This window comes from Triturus cristatus, chromosome 2_2 (genome assembly GCF_964204655.1).
Source record: "Triturus cristatus chromosome 2_2, aTriCri1.1, whole genome shotgun sequence".
NCBI lineage: Eukaryota > Metazoa > Chordata > Amphibia > Caudata > Salamandridae > Triturus > Triturus cristatus.
Window position 1 is genome coordinate 369,945,716 of NC_140582.1, and position 22,112 is coordinate 369,967,827.

The window sequence follows — 22,112 nt, forward strand, 5'->3', positions numbered from 1 at the left end:
TGTACGACCACCCAACTGGAGTACTCCTCTAATGACATCCTGTGTATCTTGTTAATTTTTCCAATGAACCTGGTAATAGCATTGGTTAATGTTTATTCCAGGCTTGTGTAGAACAATCAAGAATCTTTGACCCTAGACCAATTAGATCGCTTTATTCCCAGACTTCCCAAATATGTCTGTATGGTCATACGGGGAGATTTTAACTGTCAATTTGAGCCCATGAATGACTATAATGGTATACTAACCTCTGATGAAGATGAGTTCTGGGCTATTCAGGAGCCGAATATCTCTACAATCAGGGCATGGACACCACTGGCCCTTCAGATTAAGGCGATCACCTTAAATTATTCCCTGAGAGCCTGTAATGGCCAAACTAAATCTGATTCTCCCCAGAATTATACCTTTAATAGGATTGGCCATTCTCCCATCCTAGATCACCTCATGGTGGAAAACCAGGATTTGGGGTAAGGTTATTGATTTCACTGTCATGCCTTGATACAATAGTAACCATAATGCCTTGAGCTTGGAGCTGCAGTTGACTGCCACTGGGACCAAATTTTGACTCCAACAACCCAGCAGATGATAGATTAACTCTTACCTATGACAGGAGGAAAATTTGATGGTCATGGATTGAAAAGTTGCCAGAAAGATTGGCTTCTCTATATAAATCTATCATACCCATACTTTTGAAACAAGAAAAGCTTTCTTCCGTAGATGGTACTGCCTTCTCAGTAACAGATGTTGCCAATATGCATGATGCATTGACAGTTATCTTGGTGGATTCATTCTAGTCTGTGGGTACAAGGGGGAGGGCAAAGGCAAAGCGGTCATGGTTTGATGGAAGTTGCTGGGTGGCAAAGAAGGTCCTGACAGAAGCTCTAAAATCCAAGAAAAGAATCCAAATTAAAACCGTGAGGGCCCTCTACAAAGACAGCATTACACCTGCGAAAAAAAGATGGGAAATCGATCAATGGGCATCTATGAAACAGGCCTTAGATGCTAACGATATGAAAGTTTTCTGGAGCATTGTTAGTACAGGTAGTAATAATGGCAAGCCGGCCACAGACCCCAACATAGCAGCCGACAGCTGGAAAGAGCACTTTCAGGCACTCTACCCCCTGCTGGAGGCTGAGGTCAGTGCTTTGACCTTAGCAACCCAGCCATCGCAAAACTCTTATGCAGTGACCCCTAAGCTGATATTGACCGAGGTTATTAGTGCCATAAACCACATAGCCCCCAGTAAATTCCCTGATTTGGACAATATACCCAGGGATCTCTTCTGTGCTGAGTCTAATATTTGGGGGCCCTACTTATGGGTGTTTTTCAACACCATATTACAAGGGATGGCACTCCCTTGATAGAATTGAAACGTATTACTGCCAAGTTACTCGTATTTTATTTATATTGTGTTAGCATTCATGTGGCTATCTTGTATTAAGTTCTTGCTATATGTATACGTTATTAGTAAGCGCAGGTATTATGTAAGTCGGGTTGACATCTGTGCCGCCATTTTAGTTTTCATAGATGTCATCTTAGGCTTCAACCGAAAGTGTTATATATTTACGAGAAATGGTCTTTGTTAAGTTTTGTTTCTCCAGTGCTGAAACTCGCATGCCTTTCTTGTTACAGAGAGGCCTTCTCCCACTTGTCCAGAAAGGAAGGCCAGACGACCTTGGATAATCGATAATTGGTGCCAGGCTCCAGGAATCGAAACTTATGTTCTGACCCCCCATTGTATTCTGACCAACCAGTGTTTTTTCTATAGTAGGTCTTTATGGGCTCCGCAACATACATAATGTAACCTTATGCTTGTTAGAGTCAGTCCCTCGTCAGCCATCATAGGAGGCTGTTCAGATTGGGCTCCACAGCAGTGAATAAACTAGCTTGCTTGTATTCTCTACTGCGTTATCGACTCTTCATTTCTTGGAAGGCTAGAGGAGGTCGAGAGTGGCCCGGGTGGCCCGAATCGGGGAACTTCCTTCACCCTGCAACCTGGGTTGGAGCTGAGATTTTTTGTACAAAAAAGGTTCCCCTCAATTATCATTGATGTGACACAAAAAATCTTTGCACTAATTCTGTTGAGCTGCCTACAGACATGGTTGGATGAACGTAATGTGATGAGTACCCTACAAGCTGGTTTTAGAAAAAAACATCCACTATTGATCAAATATTTAGGCTACAGCTCCTCTTCTGGAAAATGATGCATTTGGAGGGAGGTAGCACTTTTGTGGTCTTTGTGGACCTAAATAGTGCCTTTGATTTGGTGCCCAGGAATGCACTCTGGGTGGTACTAAGTGATCTTGGAGTCCCCCACTATCTTTTTAACCTGTTAAGGAGACTCCATGAAGACAACTTCGCCCACATTAGGTATGGGAAGAATGGGGAACTTACCTCACCTATCCCAGGCAATAGAGGAGTTAGACAGGCCTGTGTCTTTACCCTTACCTTTTTCTGTATTTACATCAATGGTCTGGTCGATGCATTGAGCGGATTGGAAGATATAGACGTTCCCAAGCTTGGGCATAAAACATTTCCGACAATGATGCTTGCAGATGACACCCTTTTGTTCTCGAAGACACCGATGGGAATCCAGATAATCTAGGACGGTTTTGGAGAGTTTTGTAGAAGCAGGGGGTTGGAGATCATCATACAGAAGACCAAATATATGGTCTTCAACCCCGCTACCACAACTCTTCCTAACATATGTTTGAATGGCTTCCAACTAGAAAGGGTGTCTGTTTTTGATTATCTAGGCCTCACCCTAACAGAAAAAAAAATGGACTCGGGGCCACACATGGATAAAACAAGTCTTAAGCTCACCCAGACCACAGGTGGCCTGGCCAAGCTCTATAGAAATTCCTGTCAAAAGCCTGTAGGCCCAGCACAAGGGATCTATAAAACCTAACTCAGGGGTGCTGCTTTGTATGGGGCAGAACTCTGGTGGCATTGCTCCCTAAAAACTATTATTAAGACTGAGAACAACTATTTTAGACTGCTCTTTGACCTTCCAGTGAGTTCCCCACTCCCACCACTGCGCTTGGATGTAGGGGTAAGACCAATCGTAGAGGAAATTGGTTGTAGACCCCTAACATTCTGGCAGTGATTATGGGTGACACCTGAATTATCTGAGTATAGGACGGAGTTAAAGGAGGTCCTGGAGCTCCGTGGTATAGGGAAGCTGGCATGGTTTGCATATATTAAGGCAAGTCTTCATAATCTATGTAGGGAGAGTCTGTGGAGAAACCCAGAGGTAGCCTGCTCTGGGATATCGCACAAACAATTAGTTAGTAGCTATAGGGTGGGGAAACTCGCCGCAACTTTGGGAAACTCAGCCACCGGCCCTCTAACAGACAGACAATTAAGGATACCTATAACTTGAAACCTTGTCTAGATGAGATAAAACCAGCATTAGCCAGGAAACGCTATTTACAGTTCAGGCAAGGCACGCTTCCGTTTGGCGCATGTACTAATAAATGGGCTGTCTTGCGGTGCCCTGCATGCAATAACCTAGAGGAGACTGAACAACATGTATTTTTCTTTTGTCCTGGGTATAACAAAATAAGGCAAAGATGGTTAATTCAAGTGTGCAAGAACTTAGGCACTAGGCTCTGTGAAGAAGCATTTAGACTTCTAAAATACACCACGCAGATGCCAACTGTATATGCTGTATCAGGTTTTTTAATCTCTATGTGGCGGGCGCGTAAGGTTTTTCTAGGAATTGAAAAATGAATTGAATGCTGATTGCCTTATTGTGATGTATAGTTAAATTTTATCTAGTTTTATCGGGTTTAAGTATTTTAAATCTGTTTTTATATACTGTGTTCTTTTTTTATTGTTCTTTCATCGTCCACGGACCGAAATACAGATTTACATGATGATGATGATGAACTCCACAACTAGCAGTGTCCATAAAATGTTTAGTTAGCAAATTTCCTGATCAAATTATCATTTCTAAATAAGGAGACTGTTTCTCTAGACCAAAAGTGGCCAACCACCCATTTATATTTGGAGTATGTGTGTGTGCACCCTTATGATTTTGACATGTTCGACTACAAATTAAACCATTCTAGATTCCTTCCATTAGGTGCAATCGTAACATTTACCCATAGGACGAAGGATGATCAATCAGTCACCAGCAGTTAAGGAGGGTATTTTAGCATGGTAATGGGGCAACTCATGCTAATTTCATGTGCTATAAATAGGTGAATGTGCATGTGACCGTTGCACCACTTAAGGGAATTTGAGGCCAACTGGATGCATGTTTTTAGCTATTAGTTGGTACTATGGCTTTTATCACTGAAAAAGAGTCTTTTCAAATGTTCCCCATGGAAAATCGTTCTCTAATGAGTGCAACACAGCCAAAAACATATGTCATGACGTACTCAGCACTAGCTGTGTCTGCATGTTAAAGGGAAAAATGTAGAAGTGTGATTAATGAGACTTTGTTGACGTTCAGATCCCAGACAGCATTGGAATGGCTGGTGCAAACATGTCAGCAGGGTACAAGCCACAGCTTTGAAATGTGCCAGCATTGTTGAAGGCTACCATTAGCTATGATAATGCAATTTACTATTAAAATGAGGCACCTTAAATGGTCACCTGCAACCGACAAGACTCATCTCAAAAACATAACTGGGTCTGTTCCTAGATTTTTGGTATACTACAGAGGGATATTTATTAGAGAATGTTGTCAAGTTTCAGTAAAGTATAATAAGGGATACTACTATGTAAATTCTCCAGACTCTGACATCGTCATTTTTCCTTTACATTTTAACGTTTGCAGGGTTCACAAAATTCAAAGCCTGTGAAGTAAAAAAAGGTTTCTGATACAGTGAAAAATATTTCCTACTGAGGAAGCTTTTGTGCACTTATTAAAACTGAGCACTATTAATAATGTGCAGAATAGTAATTTACATTCGAATTCATACACTGATATGATGCTATTGCTTTTGAAACAATTTTGATATGACCTGGCTCATGCTAACTTTTCCACAGCTAGGCCTCAACGCCATCTTGCCCAAAATGGATGTCTAATCATGTGTGTGCTCCATTGATTATTTATCTTGCAGGGGCCGTATTATGTATTGGCATTATTTGCGCCCATCGCACCTTTGAAATGGTACGCTGGGCGCAAACAATACCACTGCTCCCCATTATGGTGAATGTGCAGCCCTGGGGGCAGCCGTGAACTTGCGCTTCCCTGGGGGCAGCGCATTCATTTGAAAACACGGAGCAGCTGCTCCATGTTTTCACAGTGCAGGCGGCACCCGCCAGCACTTTCAAACGGGATTAGATATCCCCTTGCAGACGGGTGCAGTCAGTGACTGTACCCGCCTGTAAGGGAGTGTCTGGGGGGTCCATGGGAGGGCTGCTCTCAGGGGGTACACTGACAGTGCACCACCTTTTAAATGGCACACTGTCAGTGTGCCTTCTGAGGACATCTTTGACTCTGCGCCTACGTCTGTAATATGGCACGGGTACGGAGTCAAAGGGATTCCCTCATTTGCATAAGACACGCCCTATGGAAATGAGGGAACACCCTCTGTTGATATTGTTGACGCTTTAAGTGTGCCAGCGCTATTGGTATTATAGAGGGGGCACACAAGCGTCTGCGCCCCCTTCTATAACACCAAAGTGCCCCAGGGCTCGCAAAGCGGGCGCAAACGCCTGTAACGCCGTATGTAATACGGCCCCAGGTAGTCAAGTAAGTCATGTTTGTTAATTTCTGAATGACACTTGTTAGACCTGCCAGTCTTAGGGTGGTCTTCCTCCAAACGTTTTGCCTTCACCCCTCCTATTTTTGCTGATCTTGCTTTTGTTGGCCTAAGAACTCTGTGCACTTTACTACGAGTGCTCATGTGTTTGTGCTCTCTTCTTTAAACATGGTAGAATTCTACCCTATCCACTCACATATGACGGTGCTATTGAGGTGTCTTCCGTGGTTTGAGATTTTAGGGGTGCACCTCACCCACACTACTACTACAAGGAACCACAGTACGCATGGTACATCCCGGTAGCCATCTCTTGTTCTTCACCTCGCAGGCAAAGTCCTGACTCCAAAGCCCCCTTACCTCGAATTGCCTGACATAGAATTCTATTCTGTGCTCTGCGACATACTATGAAACGTTTGATAAGCATTGTCTGCCCCCTAAACTCTGCCTCTCCCTGCCCTCTGACTAACTTGCCAGGACGTCATATCTGGGAGAAGTGGGTGGTTTCAGGCATATCGTGGGATCAATTTCCTACTGCAAGATATTGTTCCCATGGGATATCCTGCAGAAGTAATTTGCCACTATTGCCTCACAGAAGCCAGATATTTTACCTCAGGAAACTTTCCCTGACTTTGCTGCATGAGAAGTTACTGAATTCGTTTGTTAAGTAAATCCTTTACTTAGCCGTAGCTATAAGGTTTTGGAAAGCATGAATTTTTCGCCGTTAAAACTGATGATTGTATGTACTGTCATTAATGGAGCATACCTGAGAATGAACTCTGATTGATTTATCTATATAGTCTGATCTTAAAACAAGATGAATTTAGTGTCAATATTTATTGCAATGAGAGATATCAGTGAAAGAAAAATTATGAACATGAGAACTGCTCTACAGACCAAGTAAAAAACTTCAGCCAGGTGGATATTTTGGTTCCGAAGCAGGTCAGTTGCACAATCAGATATCATGTTCATCTTTGGGCAGTCACGTTAGCTCAAGAAGCCCTCTCATTCTTTGCATTCTTGTAATCCTGGCCCAAAATCTGGTGTCAGCTATCATCAGGTTGGCTAAGCAGGCATCACACATCCACTGATTCCGTCCCCTCACATCAAAAGTGGTTAGCCTTGTCACCCATAAGTATGTACACATAAGGTTGCCTCCTAGCAAATACAGCATATACCACAAGCCATAAATGTCACAGCTGGAAAAATTAAATGAGTTGTAAAAAAATAATTGGTGGGAAAACATTATTTTTCTTTTGCTAGGAATATACTTCCCACTGAAAACATTTTTAACATCTGGGGCTGTATAATAAATATCTTATGTAGTTGGAAAAACATTAGAATTGGGCAAATAGTTTTGTACTATGACAAATCAAGAACCAAGCAGATTCCTCATACCTTTCTTCACCTTATGTAATAGAAAAAGGAAATATATTACCCCAAAGGTGAAATAAGTGTAAGCGTCATGCTAAATTATTTTGGGGCATACTATCAAGGACGGCGTTTCAATTACCGCTGAACATGGGCTTCTATTGGAATTCTCTGCGGCATATTATCAAGCCCATTATCGCCGCTTTAGTGGCAGTTTTCTGCCGCTAAAGTGGCGATGATTGTAACGCCGTCCTTGATAATATGCCCCTTAGTTACATTTTCTTACTCCATAAGCAGAGAAAGTTGTGCCCAATCACTTTTATCCATATGAAATAAAGCAGACAAATGTTATAGCAAATAAGTGTTCTATGTATTAAGCAATTATTTCTCATGCTGCTTTCTCTTAAGAAAGTCCTTTCGGTCATGCGGAACCGTAAAAATATGCTCCTTCCCTTCTGCATTAAGGAGGAAGCAAACCAATGCAAAGTTAATTGACCGTATTATTTGCACCAGTGCAAAGTTTGTATATTAGGCCCTCGGACATTTATTGGGACACAGATAGTTGATTGAGCCAGTGCTTGACGCATGCTCAAGGAAACGTGACAAAGGACGTCGCCAGTTCGGTTAATTAAAGGGGAATTCCAAACTTTGTGTGTGAGACAGCTGCCTGTGAGTCATTTGATGACTGACTCACTAGGGTGCGACAATTACAAAATCACGATCCTTTTTGCTTCCTCGTGACTTGCATGCCATCCAGCTCTTGAGCGGGACCATCGTTTGATGGGTTTGTTGGCACGACTCCGAATAATATCTGTGCGCGTGTTGGCATGAGTTCCTGGCATCCAACAGCAAGGCAGAAAGCGTGACTTTTCTCTTCGGCAGCAGGGAAGTCGAAAGCAGTCTCAGAAAAGAAGCATGGCACATGTGAAGGATAAAAGAAAAAGCTCGATGCTTTTTCTCCGAGTTAAACACCTTGACAAGGCAAAAGTCTTAGGGGCATATTATCAAGAAAGGCGATAAAATTATCTAAAAACTGGCGATAATGGGCTTGATAATATGCTCTATGGAATTCCAATTGAAGCTCAGGTTAGATGTCCTTCACATCTAACATGGGCTTCAATTGGAATTCCATAGAGCATATGATCAAGCCCATTATCGCCGTTTTAGCGGCAGTTTTCTGCCGCTAAAGCGGCGATAATTTTATCACCTGTCTTGATAATATGCCCCTTAGAAAATAGGTTTTACGTAATACAAAAACTATTTGATAACAACAGGTTTGACCCGAAAATTAAAATAATGATAATTCCAATTAAGGTTCTTTCTAAGAAGTGTTAGCATAGGATCTTGGAGCTGCATCCACTGTAGAAGTCTGGTGGGGAAGTAGAATCCGTCCAACAGCAGGCCCGCGAAGGCAACAAGAGAGCATGTGAATTAATGAACCAATGACCAGATGTAGGAAGACTGGTCACAATTTATTTTTGCATATTTTGCACTTTTTGTTGCAAGCAGGGTTTAATTTTGTGATGTGACCTAAATACTAATTAGTCACATTGCAAAATGTACGGTCGTAGAATGACCTGCCTAACGAATATTAATTAAGCAGGTTTCTATTTGCGACGCTATTTAGGACTCCCCGTTATTGACTACAAACACAGCATGGTGGCCTGTAAAGAATGGTGTTTGCATTTTCAAATCTTTTGTTTTTAATAGACTGTAGGGGACATTTACAAGAGCTTATCACCACCAGAACGTCACTGTTAGAACTGGGGTCACCAATTCTGACGTGGTAGCTTGGCGCGAGGTAGGAAGGCACCCGAAGGCAATGTGTAAAGCGGTTGTGCAGCACTCACCCACATGGACTCATTAATGCGCACACAATGAAGGACACCACACCAAGTTGATTGGTAAAAAAACAAGATTCTTTATCTCTTTCAAGCCGTGGTGAACTAATTCATTTTAGGGATAGGCAGATACGATCACAATAACCATGAATTCATTTACATAAATAGTCCAGATAAACGGAGGTTAACAGTCAATTCATCACAGTAGATAAATCAGTGCATTTCAGGACAACAATCAAGTCATTGCGGCACAAAACAGGTATAAATTCATTCGAATAGTTACAACAGATAATCACAGGGCAACATCTAATTCATTCAAATCAGAACAGGTGTACATTCCCTTCAAGTGAATAGCACCAATAACCCCAGGATAACGGTTAATTCATTCAATTGACTAGTGCGGGTAATTTCAAGTTTACAGTTAACTCATTCAGATAACCAGTGCCGGTAATTGCAGGATAACAGTTGATTCAGTCGAGCAACCATAGCGTGTATATCTCATCCATACACTCTCCTGGTGGAGACACAATGAGGCACCACCCTCAGGGGGGTATTAGCGCAGCTGTTAACTCTGGGGCCCCTCTCCCCTAGAGAGGGGCAGTATTTCTTGGGCGCAATAGGGATGCCACGGCTGCTGCTTAACTCGAGTGGCCCAGTCAAATGTGAGGGGGGCTGGCCGGGTCCCTTCCCCGTACAGACACCCCCCCAGGCAGAAAGGCGATTGCAGGTTCCCTTAGGCATGGAAGGAGTCTTGGTGTGACTTAGGCCTCATTCCCCCCCACTCGCACTCACCAGCTCGGCTGAGGAGGGAAGTATTAGGCCTCCTGGGGTCCGTGGGCACTTGCAGGCGGAGGAGCGGATCCGGGGCTTCCTCCGGCAGCGCAGCCCCTCCCGCGGGGCCTGGGACGAGCCCCGAGCCTTCCGGGTTACTACACGGCCCGGGAGCCAATGGAAGCGTGGCTCACCGGGGGCGCGGCCTGCGTCGCTGCTGGTGCCCAGGTGGCCACTCAACACGCCTCGAGCACTCCCTGGGCCTAGCGCGGCCCACGTACCACCCGCAGCGACCCTCTCCTCGCTCCGGGGGTCGTGGTGGTGGAGCGGTCCCGAGATCCTCCACTTCCAGCCGCCTGGGGGCGTGATACTTCTGACGGCGTGGTGCCTGGGGCCGCGGCGGTGATGGCGGACACCGCGCTTCTCCTTCCGCGGAGCAGGGGCCCGTGACGGTGACTTGGGCAGCTAGTGCCTCCACGAGCCCAGCGCTAGACCGTAGGTACCTGGGTGGCGGCGGTGAATTCCAGCGAGAAGCGCTCACCCCAGCCCAGCGCTAGGGTGCAGGTACCTGGGCAGCGGCGGTGATTTGAGGGCTTACAACGCTTAGAGGGCACAGCACTTAGAGGGCACAGCGCTTAGGAGGCACAACGTGCAGGCAGGGGGAGGCACAGCAGTAATTCAGCGATGGGGCAGAGAAGTAGCGCTGAGAGGTGACACAGCGCTCAACAGCAGGCAACTTCTTTCCCAGGGGCACAGTTCTGGCAGCACAGCGCTAGGTGAACACAGCACTTTACCAGTAGGTCCTGTAGGGTTCACAACGACAGTCCAAGTTTCCAGGGCAGCACTTATCTGAGAGGGGAAAGAAGATGGCAGGTCCCCCTGGCAGGCTTATGAGGGGGAGAAGGGGGTTGAGTTATCAGGCATCAGAGGCAGGGTGGGTCCCTGCAGCACACTGGAGATGGTCCCCTGGGTTGCCCCCTCACCAGGCAAGATCAGTAGGCAGGCAGAGTCCTTCATCTAACGTGGGTACAGCAGGGCCTAGACTCAGTCAGTCCCAGTAGTGTAGGTTTCGCCCCTAGGCCCAACCGCCTACGCTCCGGCAGGTGCAGTGGTGCCCCAACTGACTAGTTCAGTTTCCCTCCTTTCCTCTTATACCCCTAGGTCAGGTGACCCTCCTGTAAACGCGGAAAAGCATAATCCCTCCCAGGGCTGGAAGGTTCCAGAAGCTTCCACAGATCTGTCTATGGGACAAAAAGGCGGGATGGCAAAGATACTGTATCAAGATGTCCCAGCCTGCTCCTAACCACTAGTGCGTGTATGCAATGGCCACTCCGCAGTAGCAGTGGCCTATGGCAGCCATGTTCCTAGGTAAGAGCACCTGCACCTCAGCACTGTTTAGCAGTGGTAAGGCGCCCAGAGACCTAGGGCCAACAAAAAGATGGTGGCAAAAATGAGGCGACAAGGGCGAAAAACGGGGTAAGACCACCCTAGGGCTGACAGGTCTAATAGTCACTTTTTGTGACGTGCTGGTGGCAATAAGGCCTTCACCTTATTTATAAGGTGGCCCCTTTTCATGCAGCACATAGTGTGAAAGTGTCGGCCAATGGGTTCCGCCGCAAAACCAATTGCTTTTTTACATTGCCCCCTATTTACAAGGCTGGCGTAAATATGGGGCAGCACTAAAATAAGACCAGGGAAAACCTGGTCTTAACCTGGCGAAACGGGGAGAAATCATTAATTTCTCCTAGTTTCTATGCATGCTGCATTCTACAGTACACGTAGTAGAAGCAAATCACCAGTAGTGATTGTTATTGTGCATGAAGGTGTCCCTTCCTGCACATAAACAATCATTAAATAATGACGAGTTGCAACTTCTATATGTACATAGAAGTTAAAATGCACCACTACTGATTGGTTATGTGCAGGAAGGGACACCTTCCTGCACATGAACAATAATTTCCCGCAACGAAGGCACTCTTGCACTATGGTGCAAGGGTGCCTGCGTTGGCACTAGGCAGCAAAATTTAGCACCAGCACTAGGGGAAACGCAGGAGTGTGCTGCATCCTTGTAAATACGGTACATCCCTGCATTTGGAAACTGTCAGAGAACAGGGTTAGCAATCTTGGCTTAACACAGCGCTCTGACTGTTTCCATGTAAATATGCCCCTATGTTTCTTAAAGGAACTGGAGCTCCTTTCAAAAGTAAATTTCATTTGAGAACACATCATAATTTGGCAATTATGAAATGTTGCATATCGATGTCATTATGCACTTTGGGTTATGTGATTCACAGACTATGCTTAGTGCATTTTCACTGTTTAGACTAATATGAAAATAAACATGTTCCCTTTTTTGTTGCCAAAACTGTGTGAACAAGATCAGCATAGGTCAAAACACATCATTCTTAGGATCATCACTTGGTATTATATATATGTATATATATATATAGCATAGTAGTGGTCGTTACTGTGTAGTTATATATAAGTCAGAGTTTCCATAAGAAGAGCATTTTTGTTTTGCTTATAACTTTAATGATGGTTAAAGAATGTTTAAAAAACATTCCAAAAACATTCAACCACCTCTGTTACTTCCTTGAAAGTTTTGGGGTGACCTGCCAAGCAAGGACCAGGAAAAAGGGGGGTCCCAAAACACTCTTTTCCCCAAGCAAATTTCATACCAAAAATTAGCCAATGATACAGAAAAATGGTGAACAGAATTACACCAAATTTGGCAAAAAAGCTAGATCTTTACCCTGAAAGTGTGATTTTTGTGATTTGGTGTAAATCTGTTCTGGAGTTTTTGAAAAATGAAGGTTACAAAAAAACAATATCTTTTGCAGCTCAACTCCCTTGGGAACCTCACTGGAAAATAAAGCATTGTGACTGGATGCTCCCATGGAACTCCAGCAAGAGTTATGTGATGGTCTGGCCACAACATTATAAAAAATATTGTAGCTGTCATTTCAGAACTCAGGGGCTTCGGTTACCAAGTACTGAAAAATAAATTAAAGAAATCTAGAAGGAAAACACTGACCCCCACCGGCACTTCTGGGGTGGGGAGGGGGTCCAGTTAAAAGTTTGACTTATGTTGAAAAAACCTCAGAAATTTACTGAAAAAAAATAAAGTTAAAATGGAGTTATATATAGGACTTCTAATGTTAAACAAATACCATTTTAAAATTTAAAAAAACACTGACATGCAGCATGTATATGCAGCTGACATAAGTATAACTTGCAATGCTATAATGCACTGCTTTTGACCTCGCATGTTCACTCGATAATGACATCTGAAATCTATGTCATTGCAAGTTATACTACTGTCAGTTAAGTATAACAAGTGCATTTTATTGATTATTTTCTGTTCAACTATAGCCCATGGGAACTGCCATCTCTCCTGGGCTATATCTGAAATAATGTGTGGGGGGCTCCAGCCCGCCCACGCAGCCCGGGGACTGCCACCTCCCCAGGTCACAAATGAAGTAAAGACGGGGGTCTGTGGCAGACCTCCGGCCCCTGGGACCACCACCTACTCGGGGCTATAGAGAAGATGGGAGGGGGTCGCGCGTCCCCACTCCAGGAGCCCTCCATGGCCCTGGGAACCACAAACCCTGGAGCTGACTCCAGCAATGTCCCAGGGTGCCCTCCCCGGGATATTGCAGTTTGTTATGGTGCTCCCTTCGAGCCATGTTAAACTCTGGTCCGCTTCATGGAAGTGAGAGCATGGAAAATTGTCTCGCTTCCATGAAGCAAAGTAGATTTCCTTTTCGGCAGAGGGATCTGCATGTTAGCAGCCTAGCCCTGGGGAAAAGGAAAAGACCTGGCCTTGAGGGATGGGGTGCCCAGGGCCGAAATAGACCTGGGGATGGAAGTGCTGCACGGCCCCCCTCCATTTTCAAAAGAAAATATATATATGAAGGCCTAGCCCTGGGGGATGTGGTCCCCGGGGCCGAAATGGTTCAGGGAAGGGGGGCCACGAAGCCCCGTTTCTAAAAACAATAGAAAATAAACAGCCTGGAAATCGCAGAGACCCCGCCCTTTTCCTCCACCACTCTGTAAACGCACCTTCGGGGGCGCTCCTGAGTGGGGGATGAAGTCCCCTTGGCTGCTGAACATCCTTAGGGGCCAACAAGACCTCCTGTTACCTCCAGTAAGTCCCTTGCTTCCTGACACATCCGGATTTAAGGTAATTTTCAGATGAACCTTTCATCCAATTGCGACGTTCTATTTGAGTCCAATCTAATCTGGAAACTTCTAGGGACATTGTGTTCTTGCCATAATCTGCATGAAATAAGATTGGTTAGCCACTGCAACTATGCATCAGAAGATTTTGCAATCATTTCACAAACCTTCTGAATCCTCTAGAGCTGCTTCACCACTCGAAGGATGGGTCAGTTCACTGCCGAGTGTCATTGTGTATTGCTGAATTCATTGCTCCATCTGGTTCCAGTTCAAACTCAGGTATCTTTGCAATGAAGTATGGACATTTTAAATGCAGTAGTGCTGCCTGCATATTTTTGTGTCTCGTGAGGTACACAAAAGAGGCATTAATTCACCTTAGGGGATTTTTGCTTCATGCTATATTACAAATGGAATTAAACCTAGTCAGTGTAAATGTGAGTTATATAATATACTATTTTGATTAACTACCATAACCTGTAAGTAGTTTTCATTTGTGATGATCGGTTTAGTGTCATCAGATTTCATTTTCCTTATTGAAACATTGCCTGCATATAAAATACAGGATGAACTGTGTAAAATGGCCACATTTGTGAAGCCAGTTATAGATGGGCTTTCTCCAGAGATTGTCCTCTGCCACCTGGAGATCATTTCATAGACATAACAAGTTCTATCAAGGGACTCAGATAGAAAGCACCGAGCAGTCATTGTTACTGATCCACTTCCTGCACCTGGGTTTTCATCCAAAACATAGCGTTGCATTTGGAGTGTGTTATGGAGGGTGATTTAAAGGGCACCATCTGGCTTCAGGCTTTCTTTCTACTATTTGAAAACAAAATATAGTGCACAGAAAGTGGTTTTTACTCTGCTATGAGAGTTGTATCATCAGGGAGGCAAGATGGCGGCGGCCTGTTAGACCGCTTTGAGGCAGCTCCCAAGCCAGCGTTTCAAAAAGGCCAAAAACAAAATATGGTTGAGAGGAAGAGGTCCGGCTGTAATTAAGAAATTAAGAAAAACTAATAATGAATATAAAAGGATTTACCTTATTCTTCGCTGTTCTTTAAAGCCTCGTGTGGTGATCCTGGTATGATGTCCGTGAGCAGAGTGGAAGGTCAATCTCTGGAGTCTGCTACGGACCCTACTCCGCTACAGTTACGTTTTTCATTTTGCACTTCCCTGATTGGATTGCTTGTACTCCGATTGATCGCCCGTGTCCAGGCCAGCGGAGTATCCACTCGTCTGAAGCAGGACGGACCCCTGGAGGAAGGCCAGTCAGCTCTGTCTCTCCGGAGGCTCTCTCGTGTATCCTCTGGCATGGCGCCGAAAAACGCCGCTACGATAGCTGCAGCTGCAGCCAAGACTAGAGCAGCGAAGCAGGCTCTTCGTGACAAAGAGCTTGCAATGAAGCGAGGCGGCATGCGTCCGGAGGGCAGCGGCGGCGCTGCAGGTCTCGGCGCGGGGGCTGGAAAGTCAGCGGGGGCCCCAAGACAGCAGCTGGGTGTGCCTGTCGCCATCGCTGAGCCATCCGTGATCGAGCTGCTCCGGAGGACTCCCGCTCCAGTGCCTTCTTCGGTTCAGGTTCAGCTGTGCCCATTAGAGAAACCAGCTGCTTCTCTAATCGCGGGTGACCTGAGAGGCATTTCTGGGCCTATAGCGGCACCTTGTGGACAAACTCAGAACAGCATAATTAAGGAAAAGGAAACAGCGAATACCAAAGTGAAGGCTGCTATAAGTATTGGAGTGGACAGCCCTATGCTTTATAATGAGCCTAAAGGTGCAATGGTAGGAGCGCAAGATTTAAAGGCTGGGAAAGACTTTAATGCTGGAATACAGGATACAGGGAATCTTCTCTTGTGTGATACTCCTGTCTTGTCTAATGTCGCTCTAGCCTCTCCAACATTATCGATACAGACTACCTCAGCAGGCTCACTCACGTCAGCATCAGTAACTGTACTGGAAATCACTCCAACAGCCACTATAACCCCAATTACTCTGGCTTTGGCTGAGCAGGAAGAGCAAGTATTGCAACACCAACCCATTTGCAATATGCCAGAGAATGGTCATGAGATAGCAGATCTTGGCGCCACTTCTAAAAATTTGGGAGATTTACTGGAGGCTCCTGACGGCAAGGAGAAAGCTGATGGGGATGAGATAACTCCCGATCCAACGGACACCGACAGGGATCCTTCAGACTTTTATTCAATATCGGAAGGAATGGAAGATGTGAGATGGTCAGATGACTCTGAACTGGATATCGAAACTAATACTGGCTCAGATACGGAGAGCGACCAAGACGCGCGAATAGCAGAATCCCGGGAAAGTAAAAGAGCTACCATACGGAAGAAGAGGGCCCAGGGTCTAACTTGGGATTATTCCCCTGCTACCGCACTGGGGTCTCAAGAACAAGCCACCGGCTCTCAACCGACGCAGCGGTGCTCTCCAAATCAACAGGATGCTACGCTCTCCTCGGTGATGGATACAGTCCTTCTGGCTATCGCCTCTCATCGAGAAGAGACATCAAGGGATGGTCGCAAAGCACAACTTGCTTTGCACAAGGTCCAGGGCGTTGTGCGTAAACTGTCAAAATCTGTTACTGCGTTTAACACCCGAATGACAGAAATGGAAGACCGTATAGTTATTAATGAGGCAGAGGCTGCAGCTACACAGAAACAAGTGGGATTACATGAAGCAGAATTGAGTGATGTAAGATGGAAGCTCGAGGACATGGAGAATCGCTTACGACGTAACAACCTACGCGTTCTTGGAATACCTGAAGATATTGAAGGTACTGATATTCGAGCTTTCATCATTCAGCTTTTCAAAGATACACTTCCTGAGCTTTCTTCATGGAATTGGGAGAATGAGGTTCAACGGGCCCATAGAACTCCAATCACTATACGAACCACGCGGAAGCAAGACAATTACCCACGGGCAGTTCTTGTGTTTTTCGGAAACTTTCTTCTTCGACAAGCCATCTCGGATAGAGCCAGGCCAGAAGCTCGACGGACTAGGGACTCCATTTCCTATTTTGTAAGACCGGACTTTTGCCACACGACGGTGGAGAGGAGATGGCGTCTGCGACAACTTATTAAACCCTTTATGGAGAAGAAAGCCTTAGTTTATCTTAATAACCCTGCTAAGTTGAAAGTTATATATAATGGCCAGACCAAATTTTTTACTTCGGAAGTAAAAGCCAAAGAGTTCTTAGACAGTATCACTTAATGGTCTATCAGTGATATTGAGAATGGGAAGAAGCCTGTTATATTGAAACACTGATATATATACAATAGAGAATTCGAGAATTGTGGAAATAAGAGTTGACGTAAAGGGAGAGAAATGAGAATGGATTGGACATCATTTGGAGTTAACAAAGATAGATTGATAGAATGATATAAAGATATATAAGAAATACTAGTCTTTATATGCTTCTATAAGCTTCTTTATATCTTCCTTATTGTTTTCTTTTGGGCCTTTTTCTTCTTCCCTTCTTCTTTTGTTTTTCTTTGGGTGGCTTGGGAGCATCTCTCCATCACTAAAGACTCTTATAGAGTCTAATTGCCTCACATCATGGGTGGGGGAGGGGGGAGGGTTGGGTGCAGGGGCCTGCTGGGAGGGGGGGCGGGAGGGGATACGGGGGGGGAAAAATGCAGAAAAGAGCTTGATCTGTAGTATAGGAACTCTTAAAGGTTTTTTTGTTATTATAATCTACGTAAGTGACTGGAGTTTTACATCAACTATTTTGATTGATTGGAACGGAGTAAATATCGAATGCAAAGTTGGCTGGTGGTGGCGCAAATTATTTAGCATCGGTGGTATCGGTCCAATGGGGAATAGTTTTGAATGGGGAGAGTAAAACTACGATGTTGGAATGTAGCGGGTCTCAATGATGGGAGAAAGCGGGCCCAACTGTTTCAACTGCTACGTCAGGACCCAGTGGACATTCTGTGTATTCAGGAGACTCACATAGCTGGATGCGACAAAAATTTATTAAAATTTCCTGGATATAACCTGATGGCAGCAACATCTCAAACATCTAAAACGCGTGGGGTTGCTATTTTGGCAAAACCCGGTTTGGGGAGTCCTAGACGTCGACTAGTCGACAAATTTGGTAGGTGGGTTGTGGTTCAACTGGAATTGGATATAACCATTTGCTCACTTTATGGTTCTAATTTGGATGACCCACAACTCTTTATTGAACTTGAACTAGAATTGGCTTCTTGGCCTGGCCCACTTATCCTGTGTGGCGATTTTAACATTAATATAGAAAAATTGGTAAACAACAGACTCCCACGGAATTACAGTGGCCGGAAACCTAAAGTCTATAGGGCAATATCTTGTCTGATGGATACTCATGATTTAAGGGATTCTTGGGACACTTTGAGGCAGAATGATAATGGCTTTACCTATTACTCCTATCCCCATAATAAGTATGCTCGATTAGATTATATTATGACATCAATACATAGGACAGCCTTAATTGATATAATTAAAGATCCCAAAACTATTTCTGACCACAATGCACTTACATTAATTTTTGATTTGGATAGTTTTAATAGATCTAATTTCCAATGGTCGTTCGACCGGAAGCTTTTTTTGAACCCAGATTATATTAATTATATTACATCAGTTTCTCAATCTTTTTTCGACTGTAATCAATATAGTACATCCAGATTTAGTGTATGGGACTGTTTTAAGGCAGTAATCAGAGGAGAGACTATAGCGTATGTTGCTAAATGTAAGAAAACTCAGGACAATATTAACAAGCAACATAAGGCGGCACTTATTAACTTGGAAATAGTACATGCCAAACAAATCCAGCAAGGAACACCAACTTCTGACATACTACAAAAATTACTGATCTTAAAAACCGAAATTAATAGCTCGTTAACGCAAAAAGCAGCGGAAATATATCAAGCCAATAGAAACAGAATCTATGAAGCAGGGGAAAAAGTAGGGAGGCAACTAGCTCTCAAAACTAGACAGAAAGAGACATACAACAAAATAAAGAATATAGAATATGAGGGTCAACAGTATACCTCCCCTCAAGATATAGTAGATGTCTTTCGAAAATACTACCAAAAACTATATCAAAATGATAACGAGCATCTATCTACAAGAGACATGAAAACCTTTCTCAGCGAGTGGTTGTCGGAATCAGAGCTATCTAGAGTACTTGATCAAGGAGATAGAGAAGAACTAGAGAAAGAAATCACAATGGTAGAGTTAGAAATTGCTTTGTCGGATCTAGCCAATGGGAAAGCGGCTGGTCCTGACAAGATTCCTTTAGAGTTATACAAGGTGCTGGGCAAACAGATACTCCCCTATTTATTAGACCTTTTTTTGGGAATACAACATCACTCAGCTACACCAGAGTCTTGGAAACATACTAACATAGTAATATTTCCAAAAAAGGGGAAACCTCCCCAGCTTCCATCTTCATATCGACCTATCTCACTTATAAACTCTGACTCAAAGCTATATTCCAAGATACTTGCAAACCGAATGAGGGGGATCATTGAACATCTTGTATCCCCATGGCAGCACGGTTTTATCCCGGGGAGAGGAACAACTGACCATACCCGTAGAGTTATTGCCTTATTTGACATCATGGGCGTCACGGGGGGAGAGATGTCAATGATCTTACTCGATGCCGAAAAGGCATTTGATCGAGTGTCTTGGCGGTTCTTATGGGAAATAATGGAATATAATAACTTCGGCCCAGGCTTTGTCAAAGCTTTAAAAGCTCTGTATGTCAGCCCTAGAGCTAAACTATTTATTGATGGCTTTGAGTCAGAGTTTATTGAGGTAAAAAGAGGCACTAGGCAGGGCTGTCCTTGTTCCCCGATATTATTTGCCCTAGTGATTAATCCTTTAATTTTAAAGCTCCTTAACTCCTCCCAAATACAACCAGTTACGGTGGGCTCATACTCTACAAAAATATTGGCATATGCCGATGACATTGCTGTGCTTACAACGAATCCAGACGAAGCAGTAGCAGAAATAGAACAATTAACCCAGGATTTTGGTGTTTATTCCGGCTACTCACTCAATAGAGATAAAACTATGGTGTTATGTACAAATAATACCATATTTGAAAGTCCCTACAAAGTGAGAAATGCAACTTATCTTGGTGTAATTATTTCTCCTGAGGTAAAAGAGATTAACCGGCTTAACTATGATCCTTTGATTAAGGTAGTAAAAACAGATCTGAAGAGGGTAGATAACCTACATCTCTCAATAATCGGGAGGGCGAATTATATCAAAATGAGTATATTTCCCAAAATACTTTATCTGTTCCGGGCTATTCCATTGATTGCCGACGTTAGTATTATCAAAATTTTTGATTCCACGATATCTAAATTTATATGGAACTATGGTAAAATAAGGAGAGCATTACCATTACTAACTCTCTCCGTACATAGAGGTGGCCTTGGTATCCCGAACCTGACATTTTATCTCTGGGCGACATTACTCCAACAAATGGGCCCTCTCTTTAAAGTTAAACCGGCCAACCTACCCAACATAGACTCCTATATTCCTTCCATTTTTGAACTGGGATTGGGTGAAAAATGTCAAGGGCTATTTCTGAGACAATTGGAAGCGTCTTATTATAAAAAGACCAAGTTCAAGGTGATTGGAGACGCATGGAAAATCTGGAAACTGGCCGCAAAACAATTAGGTATACCTAAAATAACAAGATATACATCTCTGTGGCATAGCAAGATCATCTCATCATCTATGATAGATAATGTCTCTAGGAGATGGGAGAATTTAGGCATATATACACTTGGTCATTTTCTAGGACCAAATTTTATTCCATCTTTTGAGAGACTACAGCAGAGATTTGATATTCCATCTACAGATTATTTAAAATATTTTCAAGTCTTTACTAATATACGGAAATCAAAACTTAATATCACCTTAGATAGTTTTCCCTTTTTTTCTATTATTGAGAAACGAGCCACTAGGATAGGCACTTTATATGATATTTTCTCTCAATCCTCTAAAGACGATTTAGATCGTGTGGAGAGATCCTGGGCACAAAAACTTGGAAACCCAGATGTAGATATTGACTACTCCCTAACTCTCTACACAACATTATTTTTAGCGCCCAATCTCAAAGCACAATATTTCAAAACTATTTACAACCTTTATTTTACCCCGGCCAAACTTTTTACCTGGGGAATGCGACTAGATGATTGCTGCCCTAGATGTAGCCAGGGACAGGCAAACTTAATTCACATGTTTGCGGAATGCCCAAAATTGGATAATTTGCAAACATTGATTGGAGGATTTTGGACTCAAATATTCGGGCGGATTCTTAGATCCTCCGCAACCCTATTTCTTTTAGGTTTTGACGAATCCTTGGGGTACAGCTTGGAGGAACAGAGGATTGTCTTCCTGGGCACAGCCGTTTTTCGTATCATTTTGGCTGCTTGTTGGAAAGATCCCAATGTACCTACTTTTCAGATGTGGCTTAGCCGATTTCTTGCCATCTATAAGCAGGAGACAGCTATATACAGTACAAGAGGCAGGAAAACAAGACTCCGGGGTACCCAGATTTGGGCCCCAATTTCCAACTGGTATTCAAATGTATGATCACCCCCCTGTAGAGAGAAGGGCTGATATGATTTGACGATGTAAAACATGTAGAGACTTACTTTGCATTTTCTATATTTTATATTAATTGTGCATTCGTATTGTGCTGTAATGATTTTGTTTTTCTTAACTGATGTACCTCTTGTTGTACTAAGAATATATATATTTTGTTTGTTTGAATGAAACAGATCAAGCTCAATAAAAAAAAAAAAAAAAAAAAAAAAAAAAAGAAAGTGGTTTTTACTAAAGACATTAACGACCAATGAAATTTGACAATATGTGCTTCCTTTTTCTTATTGTAAGGGAGCAGTGATAAGTCTGGTAACACAGTCAACATCATCACTTTGACATATGTGCATGTGTGGGAGAGAATTAATATTCTGTAGTTATGCACAAGCTGATGCTGCTTCTCCTCAGTTTTCTCCAGCTCCACCTCTTTTTCTACCTAGCCAATTAATGTTGTGTCACTTGATTGCTTCTTCTAAGTCTCTCAAGATTCTCACTACCTGAAGCAGCCAGTTTTGCCCTGCATCCTCTTCTTCCCTCCCTGTATAACTACCACCCTTCAACCTTCTTAAATGGAGATTCATTGACATTTAGGGGGTGTTGGAAAATGAGGCAGTATCTCTGAGGCCTGCACAAA